At 42.7% G+C, this 15353-nt stretch overlaps 1 protein-coding gene across 1 annotated transcript in view; it reads left to right on the top strand.

Moving 5' to 3' along the window:
• Positions 1-15353, top strand: part of GPR176 (G protein-coupled receptor 176) — a 95648-nt gene that overhangs the window by 71571 nt on the left and 8724 nt on the right. The window lies entirely within an intron of this gene.

Below are 15353 nucleotides of genomic sequence, written 5' to 3'. Positions count from 1 at the left end.
TCTTAAAGGATGAGAAAGAGTTTGAACAGGTAAAGTGGGGTGGGTGGAATGCATTCCAGAGAGACCAAAGAATTTCCCCCTTAAATGACGGGAACATGATGTGTGTGTGTGAGTGTGTGTGTGTGTGTGTGTGTGTGTGTGTGTGTGTGTGAGATGTTAGAAGGAGAGAACCAATTCAGGGGCAGTTCATGGAAGGCCTTGTATGCCACACACAGGGATTTGGGATAAAATGCTGAGGGTGATAAGGGAAGTCAATGAAGGATATAAAGCCAGGTGGCATCCTGACCAAATTTGTATTTCCGGAAGCATCCTCAGTAGCCAGTGGAGGATCTGTTGGGGGCTGGTGGAGGGAGACCAGTAGTGGCTGAGAGCTGGGCCACTGCAGTGATGCAATCAAGAAATGACGAGTGTCAAAACCAGGGCAGTGGCGGTAGGGCAGAGGAGACCTGACGGACTGAAGAGAGTTAGGGGAGATAATCAAGTCTGCAGAGCTTGGTTGGATGTGGGGGCTTAGGAGAAAAAGCAGCTTGAGAAAATCCTAGATATCTGGTTTGGGTTATTGAGAGGAAGGAGGGGCTATTTATGGACGTAGTGAACCCTGGAGCGGGAACGTTTGGGGGCAGGTAGGAAAGCAACAGTGGCTTCAGTTTTAAACATGTTGACTTTGAGGTGCCTGTGAGACATCCGCGTGGGAATGGGTGGCTGGACACCTGAGTCTGGAGCTCAGGGGAAGGGTCTGGGTTGGACAGACAAATGTGGGCATCAACAGCAGGTAGGTTTAGCTGGAGCTGTGGCTGTGGCCAAGATTAGCTGGGGAGAACCGAGTTAGCAGTTGCTTCAGTGGTCTCCAGAATGGTTCTCCATCCCAGCCTTAAGCTGAAAATGATTTTGATTTTTAATGTCTCTAAATTAGCTTAATCAATTTAAAAGGCTCTTTGACTTTGAAATGCTTGAAAACTAGCCTATAGACGTGGAGCGTATTAGAGGCTTTTACTTACACTAGTGTTGACTCTGGGGCAAAGCAGAGGTCCACTTTTATTAGCTCTCTGTTTATATTCTGGGTAAGGCCTTCTGGCAGTTCATGTTCTTCTAGCAGTTTCACTGGCTAACATTTCTTAACTTGGGACTTACGGGTTACAGTCAAGGTGTTATTGAAATCAATGAGGTATCCTAGACTTGAGAAAACAGAGCACTAAAATTTAAATCTCATGTCATTTGTGGACATTTCTGCTGTTTCTATTTTGCAGGGCTACAGCGATTGACATTTAGCACATGGAGTGGAGTCACTTTTTAATTGGCACCTCATCTGCTGACTCTAACTTTGTTTCCTCAAAGTCATTCTGTCCTCTGGCCTCACTAGACTCCTTGCTGTTGCCATATTCATCTGTGCAACCTGCCTGCGTGCCTGGACTGCCCCCTCTTCCCGTGCCCCCCCCACCCCCATCCACCTGAGCCCCATCCTCTCGGCTCCAGTGCATCCCTTTCCCCTTCCCACCCCAGGCAGTTGGGTCCTCCTTGCTGTCTGCTCCCGAAGGGCCCAGATATTCCTCCATCGTATGTTTGGTAACTCCTGCTCCATCTGTATGTCCAACTCATTTGTCACCTCCTTGAGGTTTTGTCTTGTTTATTTTGGTAAACCTGGTACTTAGATCAGAGTCTGGCATTCTAATAAATTAAGCATTTGTTGAATAAGTAAACTTTTTTTTTGCTATTATTTTACACATATAATAGTTTGTTGATTGTTTAATATCGAGGGGTAGTAGTTTGTAACTCTTAATTAAAAGTCAGAAAAATGAACAAATAATGATAATATGTTCTCAGCATATTTTAGGATTTTATTCATGCTAATTGTCTTATGATACAGAATACACATGGTGATTTGAATTCCATGAATTATTAACAGATTTATTTATCTGACTGCTTAGGAGTGTGTGTGTACATATATATAAATAAAATTATATAATGGTAACAACAATGGTATTTATTAAGAATATACAAAGTTATTTGAGTTGTTCTAGACAGAAAAGATAAAATCTACTCCCTAATTAATATTTATTAAAACCTGCCCTTGTATGCAAGTTGCAGACTTAGGTACTAGAACAACTTAGAGAAAGAACTAGTCGGTCAGGCAGCTCACATTGTACCAGCTCAGGCAGAGACTATCCTATCTGGCGCAGGCTTCCTTCTGTTTCCCTGCTCGGAAAGGAGACAGGGACTGAGCCTTGTCCTTGCTGGGGTTATCTAAAGTCTCCATATTGGAGCTGTAAAGCCAGGTAGCCAGGTTTTCAGGCGGGGTGGGGACAGTGCTAGTAGTAAAGTCACAGGTCCTCATACTATGAGGGGGAGGGGAAGGCAGTTTTGCAGAGCTCTTTGATCATTCAAGCCAAAGAACCTCTGCCCTTAGGTTCAAATCGTGGTGGAAGCGGTATTTTGTTTCCAGTGCTTTGCCCGCGGGGCATGCCAGTGTCTCCTTAAACTCCTTATTGATCCTGTTGGTACTTTAAAACAAGGGCAGGAGTTTTATTTTATCAGAGCAGAGGAAAATCACACTTTTCTGATTACTTATCCTGCTCCCCGAGTTAATTGCAAGAAACCGAGTCTGGCGCCTTCGATCCCTGCTGATAAGGTTATTTTCTCAGCTGAGGATGCTAAATCTTTGACACCTTCATGGTCCCATTGGCCACCCTTCCAGCCAGCAGAGGGCCAGCTCAGTGCTGTGCTAACCCCAGAGAACCAGGAAGGAGACAGCTCAGTGCTGTGCTAACCCCAGAGAAGGGAGACCAGCACAGTGTGACAGGCAGCACTGGCCTCAGGCAAAGGCAGGCGGCAGGGAATGTCTGTGCCCCGCAGCCCCTCCATTCAGTGTCTTTTCCTCCTTTCCAGACAGGAGTTAATGTCAACAAGATGTGAGTCACTCAAGCTGTGAGCCTGGGCCTTTCCTCCCACCTTCCTGCCATCACAGTGAAACGCAACCAAAACATTATCTCCCCCAGCCCTAGGTATTAAAGGCCAAAAACCAACTCCAGGAATATTTGTATTTTAACAACAGACTTTTAGAAATAGAAAAAATAACCCCTAAAGGTGACATTTTCAGCATCCTACCAGACTGGCTACAAGTGGACAGTTGTTTAGTTTATAAACGAATTAAGTCCCACATTTATTATGCCATCTCCCAATTCCACTTTAGTTGAGATAATCAATGTTGGCAGGCTGGGATGTACCCTTCCACGTATTTCTCTGCATCCCTATAGGGATATGCCACCATTTATCCTAATGATGGACATTCAGGTTGTTTTCATTTGGGGGGTCACTGTCAATAATCCTTCAACAAACACATTTGAACATACAACCTTATATACTGATTATTTTTTTATTTGTGGGATAGTTTCACAAAAGTAGTACTGCTCAAGGTACATGCATTTGATAGATATGACCGGGTTACTTTCCAGGAATCTATAGCAATCTACTAGCCTACCCACAGCACATAGGGAAGCTTATGTTGCCATTCCCTTTAACACTGGATAGTATCAATGTTTTTTTCTTTTTGCCAAGGAATGGTGGAAAATGATTCCTCCTTTTTGTTTTAATTTGCATTTTTCCATTCCCTTAGGATGCACTGTGTCAGTGGTCAGAGTTCTTTCTTGGATGCTGACCCTGATGGCATCTTTGGGACTATTTTTGGGCCCTCACTGGCTTTCGTTTTCTTCAGGCAAGAGCTGAAGATGCAGCTTCAATGAGCAGGATGGATTGTAATCATAGAAGCTAATGTGTGCTATATGAATTTAAAACCATCAAAAAGATGGATTTCAAGCCAATGCCATTTGGAAACGTTACAGGGACAAGGAGGAAATAATAGCTAATGTGTGCGTGCAGTTGCTGGGTGTGTTTTGGCTTTACCCGGCTCTGCAGTGTTCACCCTGCTGTCTGCTGTGGCTGCAGAACCTGCAGGAGCCCCAGGTAGAAGGGGAGGACTTTATACTCAGGCTTGAATGTTGAACGTGGAGACAGAAGACTCCTCAGAGCTGAGCAGCTTCCCGACATTTCTCCCACCCTCCCTTCTGAAACAGGGTTAGGTCCATATTCCTGTGTGGTCCTCCTTTCCTGACATTTTATGGCTTTTAGGCACCCTGGAGTCCTGTCTTTACTCCAGATGGAAACCTCCCAGCCCTGTTCTGGAAGTGTACCACCCTTAGTGCCCTTTGCTGAGTTGTGAATGGGTTTGTTTGGAAATGACTTTCCACCTCTGCTTCTAGCCCGCATTCTCAATTCTGTCATCTGCTGCCCTGCTCTGGCTTCCCCAGATTGCATGTCTCTTGGATCAGGTAGTAGCACAATCCTGGGCACTTGTTTGTTGTGGATTGTAGCTTTCCTCTGAGGCATAAGGGTTCCCTCTTTTTCCCTCTCCTACCATATTGCCCTCTTCCTCATCCAGCGTGCTATGAGTAGGCACCCCAGAGCAATGCATGCTAACACTCTCTTGGGGGTGCTTCCCCCAATAAAGGCAGTGAATATGATCTAGGAGACAGAGATCTGAGGTAGGAGGGTCTGCCTGACCCACTTAGGCCTGTTGCTGAGCTTAGGGGTGGGCTGAGAGCAGCATCCAGTCCCGAACTGGCTGGGTTACTTTCCAAAAATGTTCTAGTAGTCCATGTGGAAGAGTATATGCCCTGCAAATGATGCCTTGTCTGTGAAGCACAGGGCACCGGGCACAGGGCCTGCTCTCTTTGGGTCCCGATATAACTTCTCACCCACTGATGGGCAGAAATCCGTGGAAGTGATAGCACCTGCTGCAGGCAGGAGAGTGATAGCACCTGCTGCAGAGGGAGAAGGTTCTATACACATTGCTGGTGGAAATGAGAAGTCAATAGCACAGAAATAGAAACACCAGAAAACAGGCAAATATATATACACAATGGTATTTATTGCAGTATTGTTTATAGTGGCAAAAACCCATAAACCAAGTGAATGCCCATTTGTGGGACACAGGCAGAATAAATGGATTAGGGAGATTTCCCCAACATGTATTGCATATATATAAAAGGAAATTATATTTTTACAAAATAATGACAGTGGTACCATATAGTCTGTAAATATAATGTAAATGTTTATATATGATTAAATAATGAGAAGGGAGAAAGGTATGTTCACATTGTTTACTTAGAAGATCAGGTCCACAAAGAACAGAATTGCAGAAAGAAATGCCATTTACATAAAATTATGTATATATGTGTATATATTCATAAAGAGGTATGAAAATATGATGATAGAATATTTATCATGCTTAAGGGAGTGGGGATTTCAGGTGATTTTTCTTTCTTCCTATACTTTTCTGAACCATGTGAATTTATAACAGTGAACATGTGTTAGTTTAAAAAAATTCAGAATAAACTAAAACAATTTTTATTGTGAAAAAGCAGAGAAGTAGAGGGAAGAAGTGCTGAGCTTGTGATATGTAGGTCAAAGTCTTATTTCTGAGCTTCCCTCAAACTTGTAGTCCAGATAGGATCCTACATGACTAGTAAGCACAGAGCTAGTGAAATATACTTCCCTATGTTCATTTTTCCATTTTTTTAGTCAACAACTATATATTTAGTATTCATGATTACCAGATACTGGTCTAGGCATTTTGGCTGTAGTGGTAAAAATATCCGATGCTGTCCCTGCCCTCACAGAGCTTATGATTTAGTGGCAGCTGGCACAGATGGTTAACTATTCCTGCTGTAATGAGTGCTGCAGACAAGAAGTAATTTGCATGACAAGAGCTGATGCCAGGAAGCCTGATTTGGATCAGTGGTGGTGGTGGTGGTGGTGGTGGTGGTGGTGATGGTCAGGGAAGGTTTCTTTGAAGAAGACCTGCAAAGCGAGGTAAACTTGGTGAGGATGGGGTATAGGGCAGAGGGAAAGGGTTGTGTGGGGGTCTGGGAAGGCCCCCCCAGGCAGAGGAGAGCTTTGAAGTTTTAGGGATTCAAGCAAAGGCCCATAGCGACTGCTACACCCCCTTGTCCGCAGCATAGCAATACTCCAGGGGGAACCACTCACATTCAAAGTCATAGACCCGTAATGTGTCATAGTTGACAGATGGCAGCGAAGGGGCAGCTTCTCTAACTCTCACAGTCTAGTGGTGGGGCAGGCTAGACTTTTGGATTTTGTCTTTACAAAGGGAAGCAATGGAAGTTTCAAGAAGGGGGGTGAGTGATGTTCCTAATTGCTTCTAAAATTGGTCAGTCTGGTTGCTGTGTGGAGAATGGATTAGATGGGCAGGAGGAGGAGGGTGGGGAGACCAGCTGGGAGGCTGCGGCAGCAGTTGAGGTGAGGGGTGAAAGGCCAAGTGGCGCTGCTGGCGATGGCGAGAAGCAGATGCATTGCAAATTTATTTTGCGGGTCGAGATGACAGGACTAATTTGGACTGGATGTGGGGCTGAGAGATAAGATGTCAAGAATGATGCCCAGGTTTCTGACAGGAGCGACCAGGGGGAGGGAAGTGCCATTTTCTGAGATGGATAATGCTGGAGGAGGAGATTTGGGAAAGAAGGTCGAATGTTCAGGTTGGACATGTTAAGTTCAAGGTGCTTGTGAGAGTCCAAAGTAGAGCCATCGCATGGGCGTATGGATATCCTGTTGGCATGCGGATGGTTGGGTCTGTGGCTCAGATAAGAGGCAACGTGAAGCAATAAACATGGGAGTCATTAAAATTTCACCTGGCGTAGTCTGGGGGAGAGGATAGCATGAGAAGGACCAAGACTGAGCCTTGATGAAGGAAGAAAAGCCAGAAAAAGACAATGAGAAGTGCCCAAAGTAGCAGGAAAGCCATTGGAACATACTCTGGACATAGTGTTACTGGTAGTTTGTAATGTCCACCTGGGACCAGCACCAAGGCCTTGGAATGAGCTGGTTAAGGTTCTCCCCAGGTGAAGGCAGATGCTGCCACCCATCGGGTTCTTGCTGCCACCCCACATGACTAGCCGCAGCGCTAGTGGCCCATGTGCCTTCGCTGTGGCTTTTGTGCTCTTTCCAACAGCCACTTCTCAGGACAAAACGCATTTTGCCAGTTGAATAGCTACATTTTCTGACTTCATTAATCTTACTGTTGATGGAAAGAAGTCAGGCTGATGAACTTATTTTAAGGACGATGAATTGTTTGGGTTTTGGTGTTCATTATACTTCTGAGAAAGTCAAAGAGAATAAATAGATTCACTCTCAACAGTAACAGAGATGCATCTGGGAGAAATGTTTAAAGGATCTTAATTTTTTTTCTTAAAAGAAGGGTAAGTAAAATCTAACGCTCTGAAGAAACATTATTTAATGGTTGCTCAGTGAGTATTGTGATGCCATTTATGACTTCTAGAAATAAGTCTCACTAGTTTGTAGTTACATGATGATCAGTAAAAGAAAGTTTGCAAATAATGATGCTCACATAACATTACAATTATTTAACACTTACCATGGGTGAGGCAGTGTTTGGCACTTTGTATACATCATCTCACTTAATACAACAGCTTTGCAAGGTAAATTTTATTCCCATTCTGTAGGTGAGAGAAGTAAGAGAGTACGTGATGTGTCTAAGTGGCAGACCTCAACACATGGCAGCTTAAAGCCACAAACATTTATTCTCTCTCATGGTTTCTGTAGATCAGGAATTTGACAGCAGCTTGGCTGGGTATTTCTGGCTCCAGGTCTCTCATAGGTCGCAGTCAAAACGTTGGCCAGAGCTGCAGTCACCTGAATGAAGGCTTGAGTGGGGCTGGCATCTGCTTCCGAGTTGGTCACTCATGTGGCTGCTGGCAGGAGGCCTCAGTTCCTCACCACACGGGCCTCTTGATGGACGGCTTGGGTTTCTTCAAGGTGTGTCAACTGGCTTTCCCCAGAGCAAGCGATTCAAAAGAGATTAAGACACAGCGGTGATGTCTTTTATGACCTAGCCTTGGAAGTCCCAGTGCCACTTCTGCCATGTCCTGCTGTTTACACGGTTGGCTCCATTCACTGTGGGAGGAGCCCATGCAGGGATGTGAATACCCTCTTAAAGGCTGTTTACCATGGTGGGGGGTGGGGAGGAATTAGGATATTGCTTTTGCCAGAAATCTTAATAATTAGCAAAAATATCTTTTCTCTCTATAAGACTTATATAATCTTATCTGGAAATAAAGAAGTGTAGATGACTCTTCCAGGTTCCTTCTATCCATATGAGTATATAAAATCTATTTGGTGTTGTAGATTACCTCTTACTCCTGTTAAAGAATTGCAGATTTCTGTACTGGAAAGATAATTTTGAAAGTTATAGTGTATCACTGATCTTTGCATATGTGCTCTCTTTTATTTCCTTAGTTGGGGTAATATTAAAATTTGTTGGCTCATATTTATTAGCCAGTGATCTGTCTTCAGCTGTGGCATTTGCATACGTAGACCTTTATAAGAATAATGTCAAGGGCAAGACCAGCGGAAACTGTGGCTTAATGAAAGTGAACAGATTTTATATTTTATCTTATTTGCTTCATCTACATTGAATCATTGACATTCGTTGCACAGTGAAAACCCGTATTTTACAAACCCACAAAGTGGAAAATCAATATCTCACAAGATAGAAAATTCTTTCCTCTTGCCTTTTGTTTTATAATGGGAAAATAAGAGGTCACATCTCCTCATTGATCTTAGTGCTTTAAACAGGCTAAGAGCATTTTGTGCTGATTTTATTTTGAACCAGCAGGAAAATTACATGGTAAATAACTCAGTGTTATTCAAATGAACTAATATTTGAGGAAAAATGCAGGAGTTGGAAGCTGATTATTCATGAACTGCTAAAATGTTAGGCGAATTCTCCTTCTCTGTTTATCTGTGTCACCGTGGCCATCATCATCATTATCATGAATCCTGGATTCTTAGAAAATGATACAAAGCAAAGAAACCTTTTGTCTGGTTTTCAGCAATGTGACTAATGGAAGTCTCCGTTGTTTTAAAGTCTCTGGGAAATACGCATACAAAATAGAGCTTAGCATGGGGAGATATATGGAACTGAAACAATTCTCCCTATTGTTTTTCTTCTGATTTTTCCCCCTCTTCTCTTCCTCTCTCTCCATCTTCTGTTACTATTTGAGGGAGGGCAGAAGAGGAAAAGAGAAAAAGAAAAGTGTTAGGATTTGCTTTCCAAAAGGTGTTGTTTCTGCCCACCTGCCTGTGCTTCATTACAGATAAGTATTAATATTTCCCAAATCATGTTACATCTGCAAGGCCCTTAAACATACCTTGTTGGTTTAGTTCTTGCCTCAAAAGGAACCATATCTAAGTTCTGGGTCTAGACCAAAGTGTGTCGGTTATCAAGCTCCTTTCGTGTTATCCACGTGCCAGTCCATTATTTTGCTTACTTAGCCCCCTCCCTCCTTCCTGCAGAGCTCCTGGCTCCTAGTATTCCGTCTGGTCATTTATTCCATTCTCTTATTTTGTCAGTTGACCTTCATGGGCTGTGTGTTGTAACTCGCCCTTTCAATGCCTCTCATGTTCTACTCTTGACCTTGCTCGGACCTTCAGATCCTTTGCTTCCTTCCAGAGCCTTCCCTGCTTTGGCCATCTGTCTCTGGCCCTGTCCTGGATCTGGCCACCCCCAGCTCTTGCCCCATCTGCTGCTCTGACTCTCCCAGATCCTCACTCTACAAATTCCCTTGTCCTGCTTGCCTTCTCCTTCCTTGCAGGGACAGGAGAAGGTGGTGAAGGACACACAGAAGCTCTGCTCTAGAGAAACGTAACCTTCCCAGTAGCGGGAGAGTGGCCCAGAATCTGTTAGAATTGGAATGCCATTCCTAGCTCCGTACCCATCAGCCCCTCCTGTTCCTCTGGCTTTTCCTCCTAAACTCAGCTATAGAAAAGGAATGAAATTTTCAACTTTTAATCAATGTCCTTGTTAGGTTGTGTCCCATCATAAGGAATAAGAGGCTCCCATTCCGAAACCTTATTCCTCCAACTCACATCAGCCATACTGGGTCCCAGTGGACTGAAGCTCACTTTAATTCCTCCATCCTCTAATTATCTTACCCTTGTGGTCTTTGGAAATATTCCCAGCATGGTTTTTCCTTTCAGACTGCATAATTCCAGTTACGGGAACAGAGGAAGTGGGAGAATACAGTGCATGAGTATTCCATGTATGTTCACTAGACTATTTATAGAACAGCATAATACATCACTGTTGAATGTGTCTCTCTTAAGCTGCTCTGACAGTGTGTTGGCATCAGGGAGAGAGTAAACATTCAGCTTGTTGGTCAAAGGCGATTGCCATCAATAGGTGTACCTGTAAAACTGAGTGCACAGAAAAAAATTCTGATGATTTTGATAAAGTTATATTAAAGTTCAAGTTTTTATTTATTCATCTATTTAGGTCTTTATGAAGCAACTCCTAGAGATAAAACCATGTTTGGTGCTAATGAGGGTTGACAGAATTTTCAGATAAGATTCTTTTCAGGCTTGATAATCTTACAATATGTTAGGGAAGAAATAACCCCTCTAGGCTAAACGCAATATGAATGGCACAGAAGATATGGACTCTGCCTTCCACGGGTTCAAAGACTGCATGAGCCACTTAATATAGGCAAGGACCTCTTAGTGAAGTGGCCTGTGTAGCAGACATTCAGGGCAGTGAACTATTTCACCTCCACTCAGTCAAGCGTGGCTCGTTTGGATGCTGTCCAAGGGGAGCATGCTTAACAACGGAGAGCTTAGATCACTCTTTCCCTCCTTCTCTCTGGAACTTTCCTCCACACACCTATTGAGAGGGAAGTGGAATCTGTGCTTATTAAAGGATTTCACTGCCGTCACAGTTAAGTGGGGCCAATGATTTTGAGACTCTTGCCATGCCTTTTCAGGGAATAATATGCTTTTCATGGAGATGAAACCACAATAACTTTTTAGCTGATTTATATGGAAAAAATTCAAGTCATCAAAGAAAGAAGAAGTTATCAACTTCAGATTCCAACTGTGTCTCTTCTTACCTTATGTGTCTGTAGGTGTCTTGCTGTGTGTTGAGAGACGTGAGGGACTAATTTCAGGGGCTCTGTGACTTCCACGAGAGAGTCCCAAGGACGGGGTAGATTTGGCTGTGGTTGCTGAAATCTTTTTGTCTTGACTGTGCTGTACAGTTTGCCTTACCTTCTGGGATACTATTATTTCTAAAAGATGTGTACATTTGTTATAGGCTCACCTAAAATCCTTTGTGTGACCTCATAGGAGCTGACTAGTCGTGGCTATTGTTGGAGTCTCTTTATATATCCTTATGTATTACAGAAGTGAAGCCTGCTAATGTTTTATCTAAATCATTCACTGGGAACAAGTATTCTAAGGAGAAAACGTCCAAGGTTAGATTGGGGATGTATATTTCATAAGATGCTTTTCATTCAAAGTAATTATTTAAAATTCACCATGAATTTTAATGAACGTACTATGTAGCTTCTCCTGTTAATTCAATTCCTGCTTAGTTTGAACTTCCTGTATCATTTCAGAAAAAAACTTCTGGAATCAAATTAATTGTAGCTAAAATAACATAATTTTCTTCTGCTAATAGCAATCAGCTTAAACAGAGTTGGGCAAGTATTAGATAGTTTAATCACAAGTTACAGCAAATTGACACTTCATTAGTGAGGAAGAGGCCCGAACTTTTAGATTGGGAGGAGAAAGAGCAAATTGTATTGAAAACCGCCAGGCACAGCCCTCTGGATACAAGTGGATTTTCCCTACATTCTTGTTTGTGGCCATAATTCTTCTGATACCAGTGGGGAAAAAAAAAAATACCCGCAAACTAAAAACTTACCTCCTAGCCAGTGCTGACTCTGGGTCACTGGGAAATTTATCTACATAGATTAAAGAAAGATTTTTTTTAAAAATCAGAATAAGATAGAATCCTTTTGAGAACTATTTAAACTTTTCTTTGGAAGCATAGATTTGAAACTCTGCTATTTAATGTTGGCCCTTCTCCCTTGCTTTCCTTCCGCCAGGTCCATAGAGCTTAATGGTGTGTTTGTTTGAACTCTCCAGCTCTCCAGGTACCATTTACCTTCTCTGTACTGGGGAGTTCTTTTTTTTTTTTTTTTTTTTTTTGAGACAAAGTATTACTCTGTTGCCTGGGCTAGAGTACAGTGGTGTCATCACAGTTCACTGCAGCCTCCAACTCCTGGGCTCGTGTGATCCTCCTGCCTCAGCCTCCTGAGTAGCTGGGTGCGCACCACCACACCCTGCTAACTTTTTTATTTTTTATAGAAATGGGGTCTTGCTATGTTAACAGCTTAGGCTTGTCTCGAATTCCTGGGCTCGAGTGATCCTCCTGCCTAGGCCTTCCAAAGTGCTAGGATTACGGGCATGAGCCACCGTGCCCAGCCTAGCTTCAGGTCCTGAACAGCAGAAGGGATTAGGCTCTAGATGCTGCCTAGAGTCTTATAAATAGATGGAGATAAAATGTGATTATAGCAGTTTCAGGTTTTTCAATAATAACTCATTGAAAACAACTTTTCTCATTCATGAGTGTATATACTAATAAATTGTTCATCTTATTACCAATATGGTTTCTAAGATGATGTATCTGATACTGGATTCTACAGTCAGAACAGTTAGACCTCAAATTGTTATTTTATTATAATGTACTGCTAAAGTATGATTTAAAAAAAAAACAATAAAAAATCATGCCTGACTTAATAGGGAGGGAGAGGGATGGATGGGAAAGGCTGTGAGAGTAATGATGGAAATTAGTTTCAGTTAAGTTTAAAAAGAATCTATTATATGGATGAGAGATTCTGGCCCATAACCTTCCCCCTCCTTTGCAATGAATTTTCCTGTTCATTCTGTCACTCAAGGCATTTTATTCAGCATAACCTACCAAACTATGATGACTAACAATGACGAGAGAAAAAGAAAATCCTCAAGGTCTTGACTTACAACAAGAAAGGATTGTATTTGTGGAAATCCCCTCAGTGGACTGCAGACACCCTGATTTTGACAACTGCAGATACGGTGATGTGTACACTCTCTTTGTGGCGGATTTCTTCAAGTGGACCGTTTCATTATTGAATGTTTGCCAGACTGTAAGACCTGTCTGTGAAACTTAAGCAAGGAAAGGTGCTTCAGCCAGAACTTAATCTGTGCTTTAGTGGTAAAAAGATCAGAAAAAAAAAAAAATCCCGAATCAACGGAGCTTCACATACATCATTATTGTTCAGCTTATCACCTTGGTGACGGAAAAGCTTGAGGGGGCCTGAGGTGGTATCAGTCCCAACAACGTTCTCATTGAATAAATGTGCATATCTGTATACACTGCTGGTTTCACCTCACTGAATCCCCATACTAATATAAAGAAAGCTTGATAGAGAATTTCCTGGAAGCAGCTGGCCTGCAGACCTGAACACAGTGGCCGTTTTTCCTACCGTGTCTGGCAGATGGCGGATGGCTGCAAAACATTGTGTTTGAAGAAAGACTCTCGACACTAAGTTATGTCCACATCTGAGGTGCTGGGACAGCTCCTTGCAGTGGCCTTGGCTGTGGCCTGAGCTCTGCTCTCCCCTTACCCTGCCCCGTGACTCTCCCTCAGAGTGTGTGTGGCTCAGTTGTCAGTTGAGTTCACCAGAAGGCATTCTCTGAGCATGTGCACTGGAGGTGGCAGTGTCCTTGGGTCATGACTGATTGACTGAATGCACCTGGCTCTCTCGCTTGGTCAAAGTCCACCAGTAGAGTAGCTGCCCCCCATACCTGAAGACTGGGGCCCTGTGAGACTCCGGGGACAGGGCTGTGGACTCAGTCTAAAAGCCATCTCAACGAAACTTTAGTCTGGGGGCCAACTATACTGAGGTGCTTGTTACAAAAGCAGGTTCCCAGTTCTGTACCTGGGAGCTGTGATTCAGTATGTCTGGCGTAGGCATTCTGAGGCATAGTGAGGTTTGGGAACTACTGACTTAGAATATCCTTACACGAAATGCCTACTACAAAACAGGTTCTCTCTCTACAGGGACTTTTGATTACTGTTTGCTTATTTTAAAAATTCATTTATTCAACAAATATTTATCAAATGCCTACTCTGTGCCAGACATTGAGCTAGGTATAGAGTTATAACAGAGAACAAGTTTGGCATGGTCTTTGTCTTCATGAAATGGAGAGAAAACAAGTAAACAAATTAATAGCTACAATAAGAATGATGAAGGACATAACAGGATACTATAATAGAGTATAACAGATGGAGAATCAGTAAGTATTTAAAATAAAAAGATGGTTAGAGAAGGCCTTTTTGAGGAGGCAGCCTTACTAAGACCTGGATTAAAAGGAACCAGACGTATTAGGCCCATGCTAAGTGGTATACAAACCTTGTGCAAAGGCACTGAGGCAGGATTGACCTTGATGTGTTTCAAGAACAGAAAAAAGGCCAGAGTGGCTGGTGCCCAGCAAGTCAGGGGAAGAGAGGTATGAGATTAGGCAGGTGGGTGCCAGATTGTGTAAGCCCCCAGACCATGGTGAGGATTGAGAGGGGGTGGGGAATTAGACGTTTAATTGGAAATAGGAGTCTGGAGTTGAGAGGAGGGGCCTCCTTTGGGCCGTGAATTTGGGAGTTATTTACATTTTGATGGAAAGCCACGGGAATGGGCAGTCTAACTTAGAGGCTGGAGAGAGAGAATAGAAGAGAGCCTACTAAAAGAAGACTCTGAGCAGCCAGGGCTTGGCAGAGGTGGAAGGGCAGGAGGAAAACCAGGAGCTGTAGACCTGTGGAAGCCACAAGAGGAGCGTGCTCAGAGAGAGACTGTTGGTTGCCTCGTTGCTGCTGAAAAATCTAGCACAGTGCTGTCCACTAGCTACCTGCATGTGGCTATGGAGCACTTGGAAGGTGACTACAGCAAATTCAGATGTGTTGTGAGTGTAAAAGAAAATGCACACTGGATTTCAAAGACTCAGTATAAAAATGAGAATGAAAAATATTTCATTAATAATTTTTAAGTAATAATTACATGTTGAGATTATATTTGGGATTTATTGGGTTAAATAAAATATATTAGGAAAATTTCACCTGCTTCTCTTTACCTTTTTATAAGGTATGGCTACCAGAAAATTTAAAATTACACATGTGGCTTGCATTATACTTCTATTGCAGAGTTTGACAACATGGAGGTTATTAGGAAACTTGGTAAGAGTAGACTGCCTGAGATTAAGTACTAGCCACCACATTGTTTATACACCAATGAGACGGAACCATCTTCATAATAATACTGTTTTGCCTAAAATTAGATAATGAAATTCACCACTAAAATTTCTTCCAGATTTTTTGATATGGGTGTGATTTAATAATTTCACATAAATTGAGAATATAAGATGTATTTAAGTTAAACTCTTTGCAGTCAACTCTCAAA

This window comes from Lemur catta, chromosome 1 (assembly GCF_020740605.2).
Source record: "Lemur catta isolate mLemCat1 chromosome 1, mLemCat1.pri, whole genome shotgun sequence".
Lineage (NCBI taxonomy): Eukaryota > Metazoa > Chordata > Mammalia > Primates > Lemuridae > Lemur > Lemur catta.
This window is presented reverse-complemented; position numbering and strand designations above follow the sequence as displayed.